Below are 19,191 nucleotides of genomic sequence, written 5' to 3' on the forward strand. Positions count from 1 at the left end.
GTATATGCATGTGATCCCAGGACCATTGATCTTAGGTCGTGGGACAATATCTCCAAAGAGATGGCATTAGAGTATAAGAAAAATAGTTCCCATTATTATTATTATTATTATTATTATTATTATTATTTTGCCTTTTTTCCAGTACTGGGAATCGAACTCATGACCTTGCGCTTGCCAAGCAGGCTCTATGCCACTGAGCTAAATCCCCAGCCCCTCATTAAATTTTAATAGGCACTAATTAAATGTAATAGGGATTGAGGTTAGTGGCAGAGAATCCATCCATCCATCTATCCCTCCATCCTTCCATCCATTGTATTTGAAAACTTGACTATGTTAGGTGTTGTCATGACAATAAGATTCATCTCTGCTATGCCAAAGGCATTTCCCTGATTGAACTGTAACCTGCCTGCCCTTCCCAAAGAGCCATATATGTCCTAATCTCTGGAGCATGTGGATGTGACTGCTTTTGGAAAAAAATTCGTTGCATATCCAGTGAAGGTAACGATCTTGAGATGATTCTGGGTTATCCAGGTGGATCCTAAATTCAATGACAAGGAGCGAAACCTGCAGAGGAGAGACAGAAACAGAAAGCTCATGTGGAGATGGAGGCAGAGACTAGACAGAGGCAGCCACAAGACAAGGAACGCCTGGAACAACCAGAATCTACAAGAGGCGACAGGATTCCCCCCCAAGAGCCTTCAGAGAGAAAGCCACCCTGCCGATGCCTTGATGTTAAACTTCTGGCCTCCAGAACTGTGAAAAAATAAATTTCTATTGTTTTACTTTATTTTTTTTTTTAGTACTGGGAATCGAACTCAGGACCTTGTGCTTGCCAGGTAGGTGCTTATGCCACTGAGCTATATCCCTGGCCCGATTTCTGTTGTTTTAAGTCACGAAATTTGTGGTAATTTGTTACATTAGCCCTAGGAAACTAGCACAGAGCAGAAGCTAGTAATTTTATCTGGAGTCCATCGTTGGAAGCTGGCTCCTTCAGAGCTTTTGGATTCTTTGCAATTCATTCATTCTCTCCCCTCAGGAGTGCACAACTCAGGGCCACGGGGGCTGGCACTGATCTTGGTGCTGAGTGAAGGAAGACTTGAAGGAGTCAGCTTGGCTCTCAGGAGCTTCTGGTTGGAAGCAGAACGGTAGTGGGTGGACAGAGAGAGAGAGAGAGAGAGGGACCCCCAGCTAGTGCTGTGGAGCACAGGGGATCCTGGGAGGGGAGAGAGGAGTAGATCTTCTAAATCAGGGCTGCACACCCCAGCGTGCAGATGTACTTGACACCAGGGAAAATCTGCCTTCACAGAGCACACCTCCATGGGGAGAGTTGTGGTTTCTCTACCTCAACTTTAGACTGTATTTAAAAAAAAAAAGAAAGAAAAGCTATAGCTTCTAATTTATGGGGTCCCACGGGAAAGGAAACAAGAGAGTCTTTTCTCGGGCAGGCTGATGTGTGCTGGGTTCCTCAGCCCTGGCTTTTAATCCTTATGAGCTGGAGGTGGGACGTGGTGGCGGTGTTTGGATGGAGACGCTAGCGCAGAGGTGGGAGAGCGTGTTCCGCCAGAGCACAGGCATCCCCACCAAGATCTGGGCCTGAGATGGATCAGAGTGAAATTTCCTGAAGCTGCGGTTTTGTCTCTGAGACTTATTCTAGTAGTCATTCGTGTATTCACTGTTAGACCACTGACTTGCTTTCATGAGATTAACAAGATAAGGCAGTGCTAGGGGTCGTAAAGGATGGTACTGGAAGGTAAGAAAACCCTCAGGAGCCGATTTGTCCTGTGATGATGAGACCCGGATCTTCATTTTGCTGAGCAGTGACAGGCCAGGGGTGCTTAGCGCCAAATGCGTGCGGTATAGACAACGTGGTCAGAAAAGGGAGGTCTGGGAGGGACGGCACGGTGCGAGAGGCTTTGTGGGAATGAAGGATGGGGATTTTGAGAGAGCGGTGGGATTTAGATGAGAACAGATGGAAGCTGAATGGCCTTCCCCTCTCCTCTCTCCCTTTCTTAGGGAGTGAGGGATGAATTTGTCACCTGGGGAAAGAGGCCGAAACTCTTGCTGGTTGGAACATTAAATTTTGGTTAAAAAAAAAAAATCTTAGGAGACAAAGGACAAACACTTTTATTTGTTTTTTTTTTGTTTTGTTTTTTGTTTTTTGTTTTTTGGTCTTTTTCCAGTACCAGGAATCGAACTCACAACCTCTCGCTTGCCAGGTAGGTGCTGTGCCGCTGAGCTAAATCCCCAGCCCTGACAAACACTTTTAAAGACCAAAATGTAATCTGTGACCAGATTGTAGAGATCTAGGGTGTCAAGGGGTTTGTATGTGACCCTAAAGGCAGTGGTGAGCCATTCCTTTTTTTTTCTTTAAAGAGAATAAAATTTATTTTCTATCCTAAAAGTAATAATGCTCTTGACAGAATGAAAAATAATTATGGAAAATAAAAAATAAATCGCCTATAATTTCTCCTTAAAGAAAGGATCACTGTAAGTGTTGGCATGTAAGTTTTAAATAGTTGCAGAGATCACATATGTACGATTTTATATCCTGCTTTTTAATCTTATGTGTATAGCCCAAGCATTTCCTGATCTTATTTCAATCTCTCAGGGACAGAGTTTTTAATGTGAATGTCAGGGAGATGCATGTTAATTTATTTAATCTTTCCCCTATGGTTGAATGTTTGATTTATTAGTACTTTTTCATTATTGTAAATTATGCTGGGATGAACTTCACGTGATAATCTTCTCCCATATTTATGATTATTTCCTTTGGCGAGATCCCTCGATGGAGAATCACTGAATCAAAAGGCATGAACATCTTTAAGGTTCTTTGAACATTCTGCCAAATTGCTTCATTGGGGGTTGTTGAGCTTGGAAGTACATGATGAAAGATGAGTCTCATAGCTGAGGACAGGCAGGGCCAGGCCAGAGAGAAAGAGCATTCCAAACATTCTAGTAGGAAGATACATTCCAGAGTCACTGAAGCCACAGCCCTGGTGATGTGCCGTCCTGATAGGGAAGCAGTGCGGGTGTCCCGGCCATTTTTAGAAAGCCAGCTTTGAATTCTTCCCTACAAGGATAGTAGTACTCCAGACACACTGGCCTAGTTTATCCCCTTCCTAGAACACACCAACCTCATTTTCACCCCAGGGCCTTTGCACCTGCTATCTTCCTCTACTGGCATAGTTTTTTCTTTCAGAACTTGTCTTCTTATTACCCTCTCCCTCGAGATACTTCTATCAGATTGATTTTACTCACACAAGGTCAATGCTCAATAGATACTTGTACTATCAGTCAAGTTCTTTAATCATTCATTTAATCTACAAATATTTTCTGAATGCTACTTTAAAATAATCCCATTACTCTTACAATAAAAGTAAAATGATTAAAATAGCCTATAGAATATCTTCCAGAAGTGGTCTGTAGCTAACCTCTCTTGTCTTACTTTGACTCACATCCTGTCTGCCTCTGCCCATCAGGCAGGCTTGGTTGCTCTCTCCATGAATGTGCCATGCTTTTTACTGCCTCAGGGCCTTTGCACATGCTCTTCCCTCTGTCTAGTACAAATTTCTTGTCATTACCTTATTAATTCCTACTCATATGTCAGATCATAGATCAATGGCACTTCCTTGAACTGTCATATGAGGTTAGGCTCCTGCCTACTGTTTGTGGGAGCCAGTTTCCTAAGATGATACCCCAAAACCATCTCACTTAGTATTTATACATTTTGTGCTTCCCCCCCTTTGGATCTACTCTGATAAAATTTTGACCAGTACAAATTTATGTATTTTCTGAGATGAGGTCATTGGAAGTCTTGCATCTTCTGGTCTCTGGAAATGTTTGCTTTGGGACTCTAAATCCAGAATCCAGAACCCTGTCAGAATCTAGCCACCATGAGAGAGAAGTCCAGGTTACATGTACAGATCACGGCAGGGGCTCTAAGTGAAAGCCCTAGCTGGAAGCCCAGCCAGCATCCAGCATCCACTGTCAGTCACGCTGATCTCTCTTGGCACCCCATGTCCAAGTCTGGGCTGTCCAAGCCAAGCTGAGTCAATCAAAACCATGATGAGCAGCACAAACATTTGTGCTAAGCTACCAAGCTGCAGGACTGTTTGTTACACATTCATGGATACCTGAGCCATACAACATTCTGTTCCTTAAAGCAGGCCACTCCTTTTTTTTCCCTTGGGCCACACAGCTGTGGATGCGGGTTTCTTTCCTGCGCATTTAGTTTGTAATCCTCTTCTTACTACTCTATAGCTTTATGAGGACAAAGACTGGGTTGACCGTGTCTTTCTATCTAATTTAATATATTTATCTTTTTCATCTTGAACAGTTGTCACTTCTTGGCCACCAAGAAATGGTTGAGAAAATGACAATAGTGTGATTTTCAGGACAGGCAGGGTTTTTGTGCAGATCAGCTTTCTATCACTATGAAACAATACCTGAGATAAAGAACTTAAAGGATGAAAGACTTGTTTAGGCTTACACTTTCAGAGGTTTCAGTCCATGGTCAGTTGCTTACCTTCCTATAGGCAGGAAGGAGAGAGAGAAAGAGAAAGAGAGAGAGGGAGGGAGGGAGAGAGGAGAACCACCAAGGGCTGGGGACAAACTATCCCTTCCAAGGGCATGCACCCAGCGATCTATGTCCTTCACCTAGGCCCTACATCCTAGAATTTCTACTACCATCCAATATTGCCACCAACTGGGATCAAATTTTAACATGTGAATCCTTGTAGGATATTCCTGATCCAAAGCTTAACATTTTTGCATCCCACCAAGAAAACCAGAAAGTCAACTATTTCCCATTTGCTTCCTGACGGACAGGGCATGGCCCATCCCTCAGGTTCAGTCAGCGGTGCTCCTGCTTAGGTCTTGGAATCTGGGAGTAGCAATACAAAGAATTAGAAAGGCCTTAAGATTCACCCCACGGTCACTGGTACCAGCCTTTCGTACCCGGTGACAGCAGCACTGACAGCCTAACCAACCCTTCCAAAGTGTCACTGGCCATGTTCATGATGCCTGACTTCCTCACAAGACTGCCCATCCATTTTACTTGTTGATTCTCTAAACTTGCTGGTGGCCTTCTGGGCTGCCTTTTACCTCTCCAGAAATTTCATTTCTGTGTATGTAAGTCAGCGCGAGTTGCGTTCAACTGTATGTTATCAAGGATGCTAACTAGTTATACAATTTCTAGCGTGGTAACTAAGACATGGAAGGTATTTAACACATATTTTCAAAGGAATGAATAAATGTGTTTCAGAGACCCGTTGTATAGCTGGGATTCCAGGATTAACACAGCTCTAATTCAGAAGGGCTCATAGGGTACTGTTATGTATAACCACAGGCTGTAATCCCAGGTAAGTGCTTTAAGAGCAACAGGCACAAAATTATGAGAACTAACAATACTCTACGCAGGTGATGGAGAGGGAGGGCGTGTCCTTGACGGACATCTATGACTGTTGATTTGTTGACTGAATGGATGGGTAAATACTGTAACGTTGAAACACTGTATATGAAAAGCTTCATCATTTGTAGAGTACTGCCTACATAGAAAGTAGTATTCTTAGTCTACTGCTTGATTTCTGTATTCGTTAGGATTATTTCTGTTACAGATATCAGAAAACCCAAGTCAAACTGGCTTAGGTAAAAAGAGAATTTGTTGGCTCATGTAACAAAAAAGTCCATAGACTATAATAACTTCAGATTTTGAAGTATTATTATCAAGACCTCCTCAGCTTTGATCTTAAATGCACTGGCTTCATTCTTAAGATCTCTCTAAATGCTGGTTCCTAAAGATCGAAGACTTCCTGGTCTCAGGTTCAGCCTCAGAAGAAACAAACAAACAAGAAACTGTTTCTGGTTGTGCCAGCATAAATCCTTGGGTTTGCGTTGATTGCACAAGTTTGGCCTAGCTTGAGCACCATGCCCTGTCTGAGATAAACACGGATGCGGGGGGATATATAAGATTCTCAAGTTGGCCAGACTTGGTTTATAGCCTGGCCCTGGAGCTGGTGAAGAGGGCAGCCCTGTTTTAGCTACTAGTGGTAAGGACCATGGGCACCGGAGGCACACTGCTGGGACTTGTGAATCTTGTTTGGTTCTGTCACTTCAGAGTGAATGACATACATATCTATTTCTTTTTAGCTAAGACATCTCTTAAAAGGGTATGGCACTAGACCTCCATCACTGAGTTGGTATAAGAACTAAATGAGTTAATGTACGTAACATGCTTAGACCTGTGCTTTGCACATGGTAAGAACTTAATGCACATTAGTTACCATTCTTAGCTATTACGGCATAGACTGAGAATAGGGAAAAGAGGGTTTCCACAGGAAACTCAGGCAACTGTTCCCAGAAGAGGGTATGAAAGAATGCTCCAAAGGCAAAAGCGGCAATACATCCATTAAATTTCATCCTCAACTTCTAACTAACCAACCAACCAAAGAACCACTGGAGGTGGACAGCCAATAACCTGTCATGAAACCAGCGCCTCTTGGTGTCAGTCCTGGCCTCCTTGGAGATGTTCCAAAGTGTAACCGTGCCCCATTGATCAACACCCCAGCAGGGCAGACTGTCTCCATGGCAACCGGTCCTCATTTCTCTAGGCTTCACCTTTGGGTCTGTTTTAGAATATCCATGTTCTGCCCAGCCCAAGCGCGTGTTAAAGCATTTCAAAATGTTGGATGAGAAGTCTGCATGCTTAATGTGTAATTTAGCTGAAAGCACTGGAACGACTTGCGTTTTGGTATGTTCCTCATTTTGCAAATGAATGTTGTTTTCATAATGGATCTTAATGGCTCCTTCAGGGTTATTTTTGTCTGTCTTATTAGTGTGGATTATCCTGCTTTAATAAAGAGTTGACTTCTGATTTCTTGGGTTGCTCATCCAGGTCACTTGGATGTTCATACACAACTCATCAGCCATTCTTTTTCTTGTAAATTGATATTGATTCCTCGTTTCATCATTTTCATGGGGTGAGCAAGAACATTTATAATTTATCAACAAGCCCCAGGGTATATTGATGGCCTGAAGTGACAAAGAATTGTGTAGGTTTTTTTTGTTTGTTTGTTTGTTTTGAGATAGAGTCTCACTATGTAGTTCAGGCTGGCCTCGAACTTGCTTATGTAGATCAGGCTGGCCTCCTACTTACAAAGATCCTCCTGCCTTAGTGTCCTGAGTGCTGGGATTACAGGCGTGTACCACCACGCCTGGCATTGGACTGGTTTTTAAGTTCTTTTTTTTGTTTGTTTTTTTTTTCCAGTACCGGGAATCGAACTCACAACCTTGTGCTATGCCGCTGAGCTAAATCCCCAGCCCCAGGACTAGTTTTTAAATCCTTATGCAATTCTAGTGGAGGCAGCACAGGGTCTTCATGGTCTAATTTTATCCTGGGTTTCCAGGTCTCCATCATTCTTCTTGTTTCTCTGGGTATACATTGAAAAGATGGCCCAGACTTTCCATGTTGCCTAATTTAATCTGCTTTAAGGGGTATGTGAGGGGGTGCTCACACTATCAAATAAGCGAAACGAGCCAAAATTCCTGGAAAGCACACTTCTGGCAGAGAAGTGGTTTTGAGCTAGATTACTGGAGTGAAAACATAAAGCTTTTAAAGCAATTCTTAAAGAGTGCTCAGAAATCTTCAGATCCCTGTGTGCTAACAGCCTAACCCCACTGCTTGGGGACATGAGGGTGTGACAACCTATAGCCGTACAGCTCCTGTAACACACCCTTGTCTCTGCTCGCATATGGCAAGACTCAAGGTTTCCTTTGACCTCTTTGTGCAGCGTTCCACACGTTGTAGACTCACTGCTAGAGGACCACAGTCAGCATTAGCCCCCCTTTCCCCCCAGCACCCGGTCCCACCGCCCACTCTCCAGTAGGTCACGCATCCCACAGCCACTCTACATGGCAGATATCGTCACCTGTTGCCTCCCACCTCTGCCTTCTCCTCCCATCAGACAACCACATATTTTACATATCCTGGGCAGACTCAATAGGAAATGTTACCAGGCTTTGTCAGATGTCAAGCTCTCTACCCATTCTTGGTTTGGAACACACATGATCACATGACTCTTCCCCCATCGGTCATCAATTGCTGCTACATGGGGCAGTAGATGTAGCGTGAACTCAGAGAGACTTAGCTTCCCATCCCAAGTGTACCAGCTTACTAGCTGTGTGCTTTCAGGCAGATTACTCCACCTTTCTCATCCTCAGTGTCCTCAGGCATAAAATGGCAAGACCATATGTATTCCAGGGGGCTCTTTATGCAAATGAAACAAGATCACAAGTGTCAGCAACACACTCAGTACACTATCCGGCACAGAACAGATGCTCAGTACCTGGTTGTCATGGCTTTTTTGAGATCATTCAGGAAGACAGGCAGTGGGTTTGTCGTGTTTCTGGAGGACACTAAGACCGAGTCTTTTCCTCCTTCTCTGAGCTGCCCTGGACTCTTCCCTGTCTCTTTCTTTTCTTTTCTTCTTCCTGAGACTCTAGTGTCTTCCACTGTTTCCAATCCCACCCACCGAGTTGACAAGATGGAAAGCGCTAGTGTTGTTTATTTTGAAAGTAAATTCAACATTGACCCTCTGAAGAAACAGCTCCTGTGATTCGCTCTATTACCACATAAGCGTCACATTTAAACAAAGCCTTTGGGCTTGAACTGAAAATTACTGTCCCACTGGGAGGCACGGACTGGAAGGGCTGCTTGTGGAAGCAGCCGCAGGCGGCAGGGCTTTGTCCACCGCAAGGAGCCCAGGGCCTGCTTTCTGTGTTGATTTCATTTGGAAACTTGTGCTCCCCTTCTTCCCTCTGCAGACAAGGAAAACGATAGCAATCTGTTAAAATGCCGGAGGGCAGGAAAGCAACTATGGCTGCACGTTGAAATCAATAAGAGCCTCATTCAGCTGCCAGCTAGAGAATTCTTTGGGGACGGCAGGCAGGTCAGATGATACAGGCTAAAAATGGTACATGGACGTGACTTTGCACAAAATCCTGAAAGCTATAGAGAAGCCCAGGAACTTCCCTTCGCCTGAGTGATAATAATGTTAATATTATTATTGAAGTAGACATCAACTGAGCACTTTTTAATCTACCAGGCACAGAGCAAACTGGAGATGGGACATATATGAACTCATTCAATAAATCTCACAACCACCCCTAGATGGAGGTGATCTTTTTATCCTCACTTTTACAGATGAGGAAACCAAGGCACAGAGCGGTTGATTAACATACCCCAAGGGACAGAGTTGGTGAATTTTAGCCTTAGCATTGTGGCCTCAGAGGCCATGCTTTACATCCTACGAGATGTCGGTGCATCTATACACATGCTATTTGTGCATCTGCGTGCACTGAGCCAAGGACACTGAAGAGCGACTGGGAAATGTGTATGGATCTCTCATGGACCCAACACTATGTGGTCCTGGGTAGATTTTGGTTATTGGCCTGTTTGTCTTGTTCTCTCCTAGGAGATTTAGGCCCCTTGCAAGTCTTTCCAAAGTGTTCAGTGTCCCTCCCAGCCTGAACACTGTGCCTGGCACCAGCTGGAGGTCCATAAAATCTTGCACGTTGGAAACAAGTAGATGGGAACTGGGAGATGCTGACTGTCATTATGAACTACACATTTCTGAGAAGATGGAGATCAGCCAGGGACGGAGAGACTGGAGAAGGGTATGACATAGGGGTGAGATTGACCTTCAAAGTTTAAGGAGATAGAGAACAGAGGAAAAGATGCGCATATCAAGGAAGGAACAAGGGAAAAATGACAAGAGTGGGCACACAGACACCCAGAGGGACCTCTGGAACCATAGTAGATTCTTTTTTATTTTATTTTTTAAAATTTGCTTTACTGGGATATACAACTTCTTATACAACTTTTACATAAAATAGAAAAAAGACAAAGTGAACGCCACTCCAGCAACCTTGACACAAGCCCCAGCTAAGTTCTAGAAGTACCCATTTACCCCTCCCTGGCCACAAACCTGTCCTCTTCCAAGAACCTGCTAAGGTTATCATTCCTTGCCCAGCCCTGTCTTTTTTAAACACAATTTTATCTTGAATACATGCACCCATAAGCTAGAGCTTAGTTCTTGCTGGAACACAGCAGGGGAGTGTCCAGGACAGCCTTCCCACTATATACAGTGGCAGAGTCAAGTAGTTGTGGTTTCAGCAGAGACCAGTTAAGTCTAAATTATCAACTATCTGGAGTTTAAGGGGAAGTCTTCCAACCCTTATTAATATAGCTTAGAGTTGTATGGTTGTAAACTTTATATAAACTGAATCACAGCATATATTTTTGTGATTCGCTTCTTTCCTTTAGCATTGTGAACTGATTCATGTTACATGTAGATTCTTAATATGGGTTCAACCATCCATTACCTGGGTTGGTGGACGTCCTTGAGCTGGGGTAGGCTAAGAAAAAGTGCCATGTTTTCATGATCCTGGCGGCCCAGTGGAGGCTTGGGGTTGACTCTCAGCTTATCTATTTTTCCGTTGTGAGACCTTGAGCAGTCACCATCCCCAAACAAGTCTTGCTTTCAAAGTGAGAGTGTGGATGGTGCCTAACACACCACAGGAAATGGTGTCAGCTGTCTTTCCTACCTGAAGCCACGCACGAGGTGGAAGATGAGCTTGGGAGAAGAGATGCTGAGCAGGGTCAGGTCTGAAGGTCGCGGCAATCCCTGCAACTAGAACAAATTCTGATACATACTGGGTGTTACACTTGCTCAGGCTCCTTGTCAAATGGTAGCTGGGGAAAGACAGTGGTTATCTCACCATTGCATCGGAGTGAGGCTGGGGCTGTGTTCCAGGGCATAGCCTGATTTCCAGGCCAATGTGCTTTCTTTCCCCTACCATATCTTTTTTTACAAATTAAAAATTAAAAAAAAATTTTTTTGGTAGTACTGCAGATTGAAGCTAGGGTCTTGGTACTCAGCTACATCTCCATCCAATTTGTATTTTATTTTATGTTATAAATTTTGAGACAGGCTCTCACTAAGTCATTGAGTTACTCAGATTGGACTCAAACTTGCCGTCTTCTTACCTCAGCCTCCCGGAGTCCTGGGGTTACAGGTGTGCACCACCACCCTCAGCTCTCCCTGCTTCTTGCATCCATGGTTCAGGTCACGCGGACATAAGAAGCTGTACTGGCGGAAACATTCCCAGACTGCGATTTGAGACATGAGGAAGTGCCTTTCTCTGGAGGCCTCTTTTCACTCTTTCTACCTTTTGAGAAACACAGAAGCTTCCCTTCCTCCTACTGCCCGAGAGCCCAGTCCCTTCCCCTCGTGGGATCACCTTCTATGCAACCCCATTAGCCAAGAAGCTTGGTGTCAACCCACTCTGGAGTGTGTCTTGTATTTTACCGTCATTACCAGAAAATGTATAATACTGAGTTTTCCAGTACCTAGGACTACTAGAAGGTGAACTCCATGACAATGCAGGCTTTGTTTCTTTGGTTCACTGATTTGCCCTCTTTACCTACAGCGGTGGCATCCACAGTATGAACGAACAGAGTTTTTCAAACCAGACGTACTTTCCAGGGATCTTGGTAGGGCCCTGGTGTGTACTGAGAAAATGGTGGCTAGCCTTATTACTGTGGCAATACATTTGCTCATTTCTCCAACCCTGTTTCCCATGGCTCAAGTTCAACAGCTAGGCCATCTGTTCTCTGTAGTCAGTTCTTGTGTCTTCTTTCTGAGTCTTGTGCATAGCACTGTGTGGAGTTGGTGCTTGGTGAATAGTCAGAGATTCGTTTGTTAGTGCAGCATGAGTGCCTGTGTGTGCGTGCGTACGTGAGCGCGCATGCGCAGGTTGTGGGCGGGTACAGGTGGACGCGGGTGTGGTTTCCATACCAGCCTGTCTTCCGTGAGCCTGGAGGATGTTTGCTGAAGTTAGTCAGAGCGGCTGCGTCTCAGCACTCTGGGTCCTTTCCTATGATTCACGGGCATTCTGGAGAAGTCTGCGAAGCCTCTAAGCTGCGGTGAAAGCCGGTATTTAAAAAAAGAGGATGACTTCGTTTCTCGTTCCCTTTTGTACATTTTTCCACTAGCACACAGGCTCCTCCAGGAAATATTGGATCTTCAGCCACCTTCAGTACAAGTTACTTTGTGATTACTACTTGTTTTTACTTTTCTTATTTCTGTCTTACTTATTTTACTGTTCTGTCTCCTCACAAGGCGTTTGTTTATAAGATTTCACTCACCATTCTGGCCCTCATCTACTTTGTACCAGCTGGCAATAAGAAGTAAGACCCGTCTTTGCCCTTGAGAAGCTCCTAGTGGGAGGAGATGGGCCAGGACCCAGGAGAAAGCTCAGGCCGGTTGAGGGTCAGGGGTTCAGGGATGATTCCAGAGGCGGTGAACTCTGAGTGAAAGCCCCTAAGGCGCCAGGGATCATGCTCAGCACGTTACAGACATTATCTCATTCCCTCCTCACTCTATGAGCTAAGTGCTATTATCCCTGCTTTTGTGTGACCTTGGATGAATGACTTCACCCCTCTGAATCTCAGTTTCCTCATCTGTAAAATGGGATCTGTAAAACCTCAGAAGGTCATAGTGAGAATTACACAGTGAAAATGTGTTTGAGGTACTTAGGACCATGCTAAGTTGGAGTCACTAAATGGCTCCTTGATGTTACTTCCTGTTACCCTTCTGAGGAAGCAGTGAAGCTGCAGCAGGCGGGTAGCTTGCTCCAGAAAGGAATGTCAAAGTGGGGATTTGGTCTCTGGGCTCTCAGCCACTATCTGTGTGGCTTTCATGTCTGCCTAGGAGTGTAGAACATGTTCGAGGGTTTTCCTGGCTGCGAAGGTGTAGTACCAGCTTTTTAGCAGGCGTGGCCAGCTCACACCGCCTGCTCTCTTCGGTGCTAGTGTTGCCTGGTCATCCTCTAAAATAGACATGGTTCACTTCCTCCCTCAGTTTCCAAATACTGTTCTTCAGCCTCCCTTTTCTTTTGAATTATCAGGCATTTTCTACCATGAAAACTATGAAGCTAATACAGGACCAGGGATTCTTACCACGGTCATTCTAATGGTGGGGGCGGGGAGAGGGGAGAGGTTTTAAGAAAAGGAAGAAAACAGGGAAAATCAAAAGCTGTTCATGTCTGGCTCTGGCGCTGCTAACTGAAATAATTTTTAAATCCTCTGCGTAGAGTTATCACCCAGGTCTTCTGGGAGCCACCTCCCAGGTCAGTTGTGAGGAGCTCAGGTCAAGATTTATGTGGTTTGTTTTCTTTTCCCCAAGCCTTTGAAGAGCCTCGAAGGAGGTAATGTTTATGGATGGTTGGTTAACTCTGTAGCACTCCGCGGGTCTCTTGCGCGACCCCTGGGGCTGCTTCCCAGGGCAGGAGGCAACAGGCCTCAGCAGCCCCATCTGGTGAGCTGGTTGTCTTGGGACCAGAGTTGGAGAGCATTTCAGGCCCCATAGTTCTGGAGTCTTCGCCGGCCACAATAGCGTCATCAGAGCGAAACGCCCCCACCATGTTCAGAATAGAACCAATTCATCCCACAGGGGAGGGAATGCTTGAAAGTCAGCGTCAAGAAGGGAAAAAACGAGGTTGGGGGTGACGCTCCCAAGGTTGAGTTTCCACAAGATGTGAGTAGATGTGGCTCTGAGATTGCTAATCCTGATCAGGTGAAGGCAGAACCCCCCGGGAATCTTTGAGGTAAAGGGAATTACAGAAAGATATACATACATTTCAAAATAAATGAATCTCTGCTTTGTTATTTTTTTTAACGGTAATATTTTCCTGGCACTGCTGGTTAGAATTACTGGTCTGGGTGTCCTGAACTCCATTTCTGAGACCCAGCTGAAACCCTGGACAGCTGGAGGAAAGCAGGCACCTTGGAGAACCGAAATATTTGGTATGCCTTTCCGACCTTATTAAAAAAAAAAAAAATGAATCTGGTTGTTTTGTTCACATGTTCCTCCACATCCGAGGATCACCACTGAGAGAACATTGGAAAAACATGTCCTTTTACAGTTACATTAGCCAGCAGTACAGGGGAGTAGAGGGTTTCAGTTCCTCGCTTCATGCAGGGACCTCTGAACTGAACACTCCGGGCCTTCCATGTCTGATCAGGAAGCCAGGAGCCAGCTCTGGGTCCTCTGCAGCTCTTCCTCTGAGTGCCAGCAAAGTGATGCCTTTTGAGAACTTCAGCCCTGAAGAAATGGTAGTTTCCCCATTCACTGATTCATGGGCTTATTCTTTCAGTCCGCACGCTGGGCATGAGACACTGGGTACATTTGCAAAGCATCTCAGCAGATCCCCAGCAATCCTGTGAAGGGTGGTCATCTTCTGCTTTTTATGGCTGAGGAAACTGAGGTACAGTGTCATTGAGCAATTGGGTTGTGTGGCTGCTTTCTCTAGAATTGGCAGTGGGGTAGTTTTAAACCTAAGAAAGACCTGAGCTCAATTCCTATGTCTTCTATTGACTTTGCATGAAGCCTTGCACAAATCTCTTAGCTGCTTCAAGCCTCAGTTTGTTCATCTGTACAAGGCGAATCAAAGCAACAGTAGCAACTTCACAGGGTTGTAGTGAGAATAAAACCAGAAAAGGTGTTCAGAGCCCCGTAAGAATAGGTTTTCCATATGGAGTATGAATGGTGGCATTATTAAGCCAAGACTGTGACCTTTTGCGCTCATCCTGGGGCCCTAAAGGACACTGCCAGCTGATAGAGAGCCTAAATGGCCTGTCAAGGGGGCAGCTCCAGTTTGGGTGCTGTGCTATCGGTGCAGGGCCATGGTGGTCTTGGGAGCTGTCAGCTTGGTTTCTCCACCAGGAGGTAGAAATATTTAACATAACACAGTGACCTCATCGGGGGCATACCAGACGCTATCATCCATAAACAGCCATTTATTCAAGTTGAGCAGGCTCCACATGCCACAGGTAAGCTGGGGAAAGAGAGATTGAATTGTTCAGTCCTGTAGGAGTGAAGGCCGAACAGAAATGCAACACAACCCTTACTCATAACTTCCAATTGCTGCAAGTTTTTTTTAAAAAGCAGGTTAAACAGGTTTTCCATTGGAAAGGTGTGGAACAGACCCAAAGCAGGACAATGATGAAGTTTTCTTTTTTACTGAATGATGGTCTTCCTCTTGCTCTTCCCCAACTCCCTCTTGGCTCCAGCCACCCCTCCTGCACCCCACAGCATTCATCACTGTCTCTTTCCAGCCCTTGAAGAACATGTGAAGCTCAAATCAGGCTGACTCAGCTATGCAAGGGCATACTTTTCCCAAATGAGCAGAACTATTCCTACTTTAAAAAGTGTATAAAACATTTATGAAATGAGAAAGAGGGAGATTCAGAAGTTATTGTACAAGCTGGAAAAAGGTAATGCCAAATGCATGGGGGAACACATCTGATAGTTTTCTTTGAGGTTGCCATTTAAAATATGTAGACGTGGTTTTGCTCCCTCCCTGCCCCCAGCTCCAGCTGCACATGCGTACAAGAACTCACATATATACTCACACACACTCCTGCTGAGCGGTCCAGCAAAACGTGGGCCTGCTCTTTATAGGCCAGGGAGCTTGTTGCTTTAGTCTGATGTTTTCATTTCTGTGCACCTGCACCCTTTGCCTAAGACCCCTCCACATTACCCCTGCCGCAGTCAACAACATGGAGATGTGTGTTTCTGAATAAGTCACACATTATGCAATTTGGTTTCCTCAAGAATTTGGTAGAAAAGCTCTGGATTCTGGTGAATCGGGCTTAATTGCATTCTTTATGTCCTGGGCATGCTTCAGCTGCCTTGGGTTTGTTCTCTGGGACTCCAGTGTCTCCACCAGTTACTCTCCCTCCTCCAGGAGCTGCAGGTATGATGAGATTGGGGTCTTTCCCTTTGCAGGTGTAAGGCAGTGGGCTGGATTTGTGGGTGGTGAGGACAGCATGAGCTATCCAACATTCTAGTGGCTAAAAATTACATGGGGGTGACCCCCAGGCTGTAGGTTGATGAAGAGCTATTTCACGTGTTTGAAGTCAAGTTGCTATGGAATCCCATTTGCAAACACTAAGTAACCTAGTCCAATATGGTACAGATTATCAATAGTAGCAGGGGGAATGTTGACTGTTACAACTTGGGCTTATAAGAGATTTCTCTGCTTTTGGGGCAATACATAGCCAGTGGTATTTTAAATCCATTTTCCATTTGATGGATCTCTAAATCATGGCAGAGACAGTACTGCCAAAACCAGGCAGTGACTTTTCCCTGGTAGAGGCGAGGCAAGCCAATTGGGACTTAAATAAGACCCAGAGTAAGGTAATCTCAAGGTACCCTGGCCTAGAGTGAAAGTGACCTTACTTTCTTAACCAGGAAGAGCAGTGAAGATTAGCAAATCAATGGTGGTGAGTTAGAATACAAAGAATGAGATGAGAAATGAAGAATTTGAGTTCTAAGTGCATCTTCAGACTCTCCAAACAGACAGTATCTTTACAATATTCCTGAGAGTTGATGATCTGGCTTCAGTTTCAAATGGTACCTGTTATGGCTTAGATCTAAAATGTCCTCCCAAACTCTCATGTGTGGTGGGTTCTTCAGAAGGTGATTGGATCACAGGGTGCTATCCTATCAGAGGATTAACCAGCTGAGGAATTCATAGTTACATGTGCTGTTAAGAAGGGAGGCCCAGCTGCGGGAGGTGGGTCACTGGGGTCATTCCTTTGGAAGGTATATGTCTCTCTCTGTTCCTCCTGCTCAGTTTGCATTCTGGCTGCCATGGGGTGAGCAGCTTTCCCCTGCCTGGCCTTTTTTCCATTCTGCTTCTGCCTTGGAGCCAGCCAACCATGAACTGGACCCTCTGAAACCATGAACCAACATCAACCTCTTATTCTTTAAGTTGTGTATGTCATATATTTAGTCCCAGTGAGGAGAAACTAATGAATATTGAGCCCCCATGAGGAAAAACTAATAAACATTCCACTGCTACACAACTGTGATCATTTGAATTTTTGCAGTTAAGGTTAAATTGGTCTTTTCAAAAGATCCTTTACTTAACTATTATTACATAAGGCATTACTTCTTGAATTAAGCATCTTAAAAACAACAACACATTAGTAGAGATTCAGGAGCAACTTTGTTGAGTGGTTTTGGTTTACAGTATCTCACAAAGTTATCTTGGTGAGGGCCATTGGTCAACTGAAGGTTGACAGGTGGTTGGGAGACCTACTTCCAAGGTGGTTCCCTTCTAGGCTGTTTGGCAGAAGGCTTCACTTCATTGCTGGCTCTTGGCAAGAGGCCTCAGTTTTTCACCAGCTGGCCACTGCATAGAGCTGCTGGAGCTTGGTCATAACAGAGGAAGTGGCTTCCCTCAGAACAAGTGATCTGAGAGAGTGAGCAAGGATGAATCCACAATGTCTTTTATGACCTAGTCATGGAAGTTCTGCCACATGGTTGGTTCTGCCACATTCTTGTCAATAGAGGTCAAATCTAGCCCACATTCAAGAGAGAAGATAGAGATTCTATATTTTGAAGGAAGGAGTGGCCAAGAATTTTTGGACATTGTAGTGAATTGGCAACTGGTGGTCAACTTGTAACACCCAGCTGAACTGGACCAGCATGGTGCTGGGTGTGGGAGGACCACCTGAGGATTGTTGCCAGCAGCATAAGAGACAGAACCGGAGAAGAGAGGTTGTTGGGAGCTGGTAGAAGCTGTTGGGAGCCTGTTGGAAGCTGTTGAGAAGCTTTAGGGAGCTGCTGGTTTTCCTGGAGGAGTTTGTCATTCTGGCTTTCCTGATGAACTTGGCTATTCTCATCAGAGGACGAGCTTGGGACCTCGTTGTTGTTGAGAATGGCTATGGTTCACTTTAGGGGAGCTCCGGTCCTCACTTTGTGCACCACTTTCTGGCTCCAGAGGAGAAGATGGTGCACTGTTCAGCCTCCTGGAGAAGCTTGTCATGTTGTCTTTCCTCATCATAGGAGGAGCTCAGCACCTCAAGTTGCTGAGGTTGGCTGTGATACTTTTCAAGGGAGCTCTGGTTCTTACTTTGAGCATCACTTCCAGGCTCCAGTGCAGATCCCTCAGCCTGCTAGCACAGATCCTTCATCCTGCTGGCACAGACTTTCTAGCTTCCACCACTGACCTTTGGGCCTTCCCAGCAGAGATCCAGGAAACAGGCCTGCATGAGACATTGTCATGGGCTGCAGGCCTCCAGTTGGCCTCATGGGAGGCATTGTTATGGGCTGTAGGTCTTCATCTGGATTCTTTGGTCTTTAGTGTATGGACAGATTTCCTGCACTCTTTTTGTATATGATTCTATGGGAGACTATTACAAATAATCTTATAAAATATGTGTCCTATATTATATTGTTCCCCTTGCAAAATCTTAAACCACAACAGCCATATTTTTAAACAACCACACTCACAGTTCTCCTAAATGGCACTACATGTAATAATCTGTTTAACAATTGCTGCTGTAGTTCTTCAGATATTTGATGGTAGCTATCCTTATTTAATACTTCTGGTTAAATATCTCTGATATCCTTGACTAGTCTGTACATGATTTGATATATATATGTCTGTACTATCTTTGTATAGTGTGACAATGAATCTTAAACCTGGTATCCTGAATTGAATATAAGATTCAAACAGTGAGTACAGAAATCTATGTAATTGTTAGAGCTTATTAACCCATGCTAAGCACAGCATCTGGCATATAGTAACCATTCAATTAAATTTTGTCATTGTAAGAATGGAAAATAAATTACTATATGAATGGACCTATTTCTACCAAAAGAATATGTTAGTATGCTTTTTAAATACAGCTTTATATATTGTTGCTTAATTTGAGCTTGTTAACTAAAACACCTAAATCCATCCCTTTTTCCCCTAGCCCTTTTCCCAGCTAAGATTCTCCTGTTCTTGTCTTTTTAAAACCATCTCTTTAATCTCTACTAAGTAACATTCTGGAATCACAAATCACAAATCTATTCGTGAACGAGCTATCTCTTTTAAATTTATATGACCCAAAAATATAATCTAGGGGTTGTTCATTTGTCATTATTTAAATATTATTTCTTTAAGCTACAAGTTAGTTCATCTATGCAAGTTTGCTCTGCCTCCAGAGCTCTTAATTACCTGCTTGTCCCTCTCACTGGGCTTTGCGTGCAGTCAACACCCAAATAAAATGAAAAAAATTGAAATGAAATAAGGTAAAACTTATTCTAAGTGTACTTAAATCCAAGACATCCTTAA

General features: G+C 44.3%; 1 long non-coding RNA gene across 1 annotated transcript; it reads right to left on the reverse strand.

The window, feature by feature from the left end:
* Nucleotides 1–14,841: 14,841 nt before the first annotated feature.
* LOC102014730 lies at nt 14,842–17,296 on the reverse strand. Its single transcript, XR_262585.1, has 2 exons — nt 17,167–17,296; nt 14,842–14,895 (listed from the first exon to the last, which is right to left on the reverse strand). It is a non-coding gene; the product is annotated as an uncharacterized LOC102014730 (long non-coding RNA).
* Between the last annotated feature and the right edge of the window lie 1,895 nt (nt 17,297–19,191).

Source organism: Chinchilla lanigera, unplaced genomic scaffold (assembly GCF_000276665.1).
Source record: "Chinchilla lanigera isolate Chin_1 unplaced genomic scaffold, ChiLan1.0 scaffold00050, whole genome shotgun sequence".
NCBI classification, from domain to species: domain Eukaryota; kingdom Metazoa; phylum Chordata; class Mammalia; order Rodentia; family Chinchillidae; genus Chinchilla; species Chinchilla lanigera.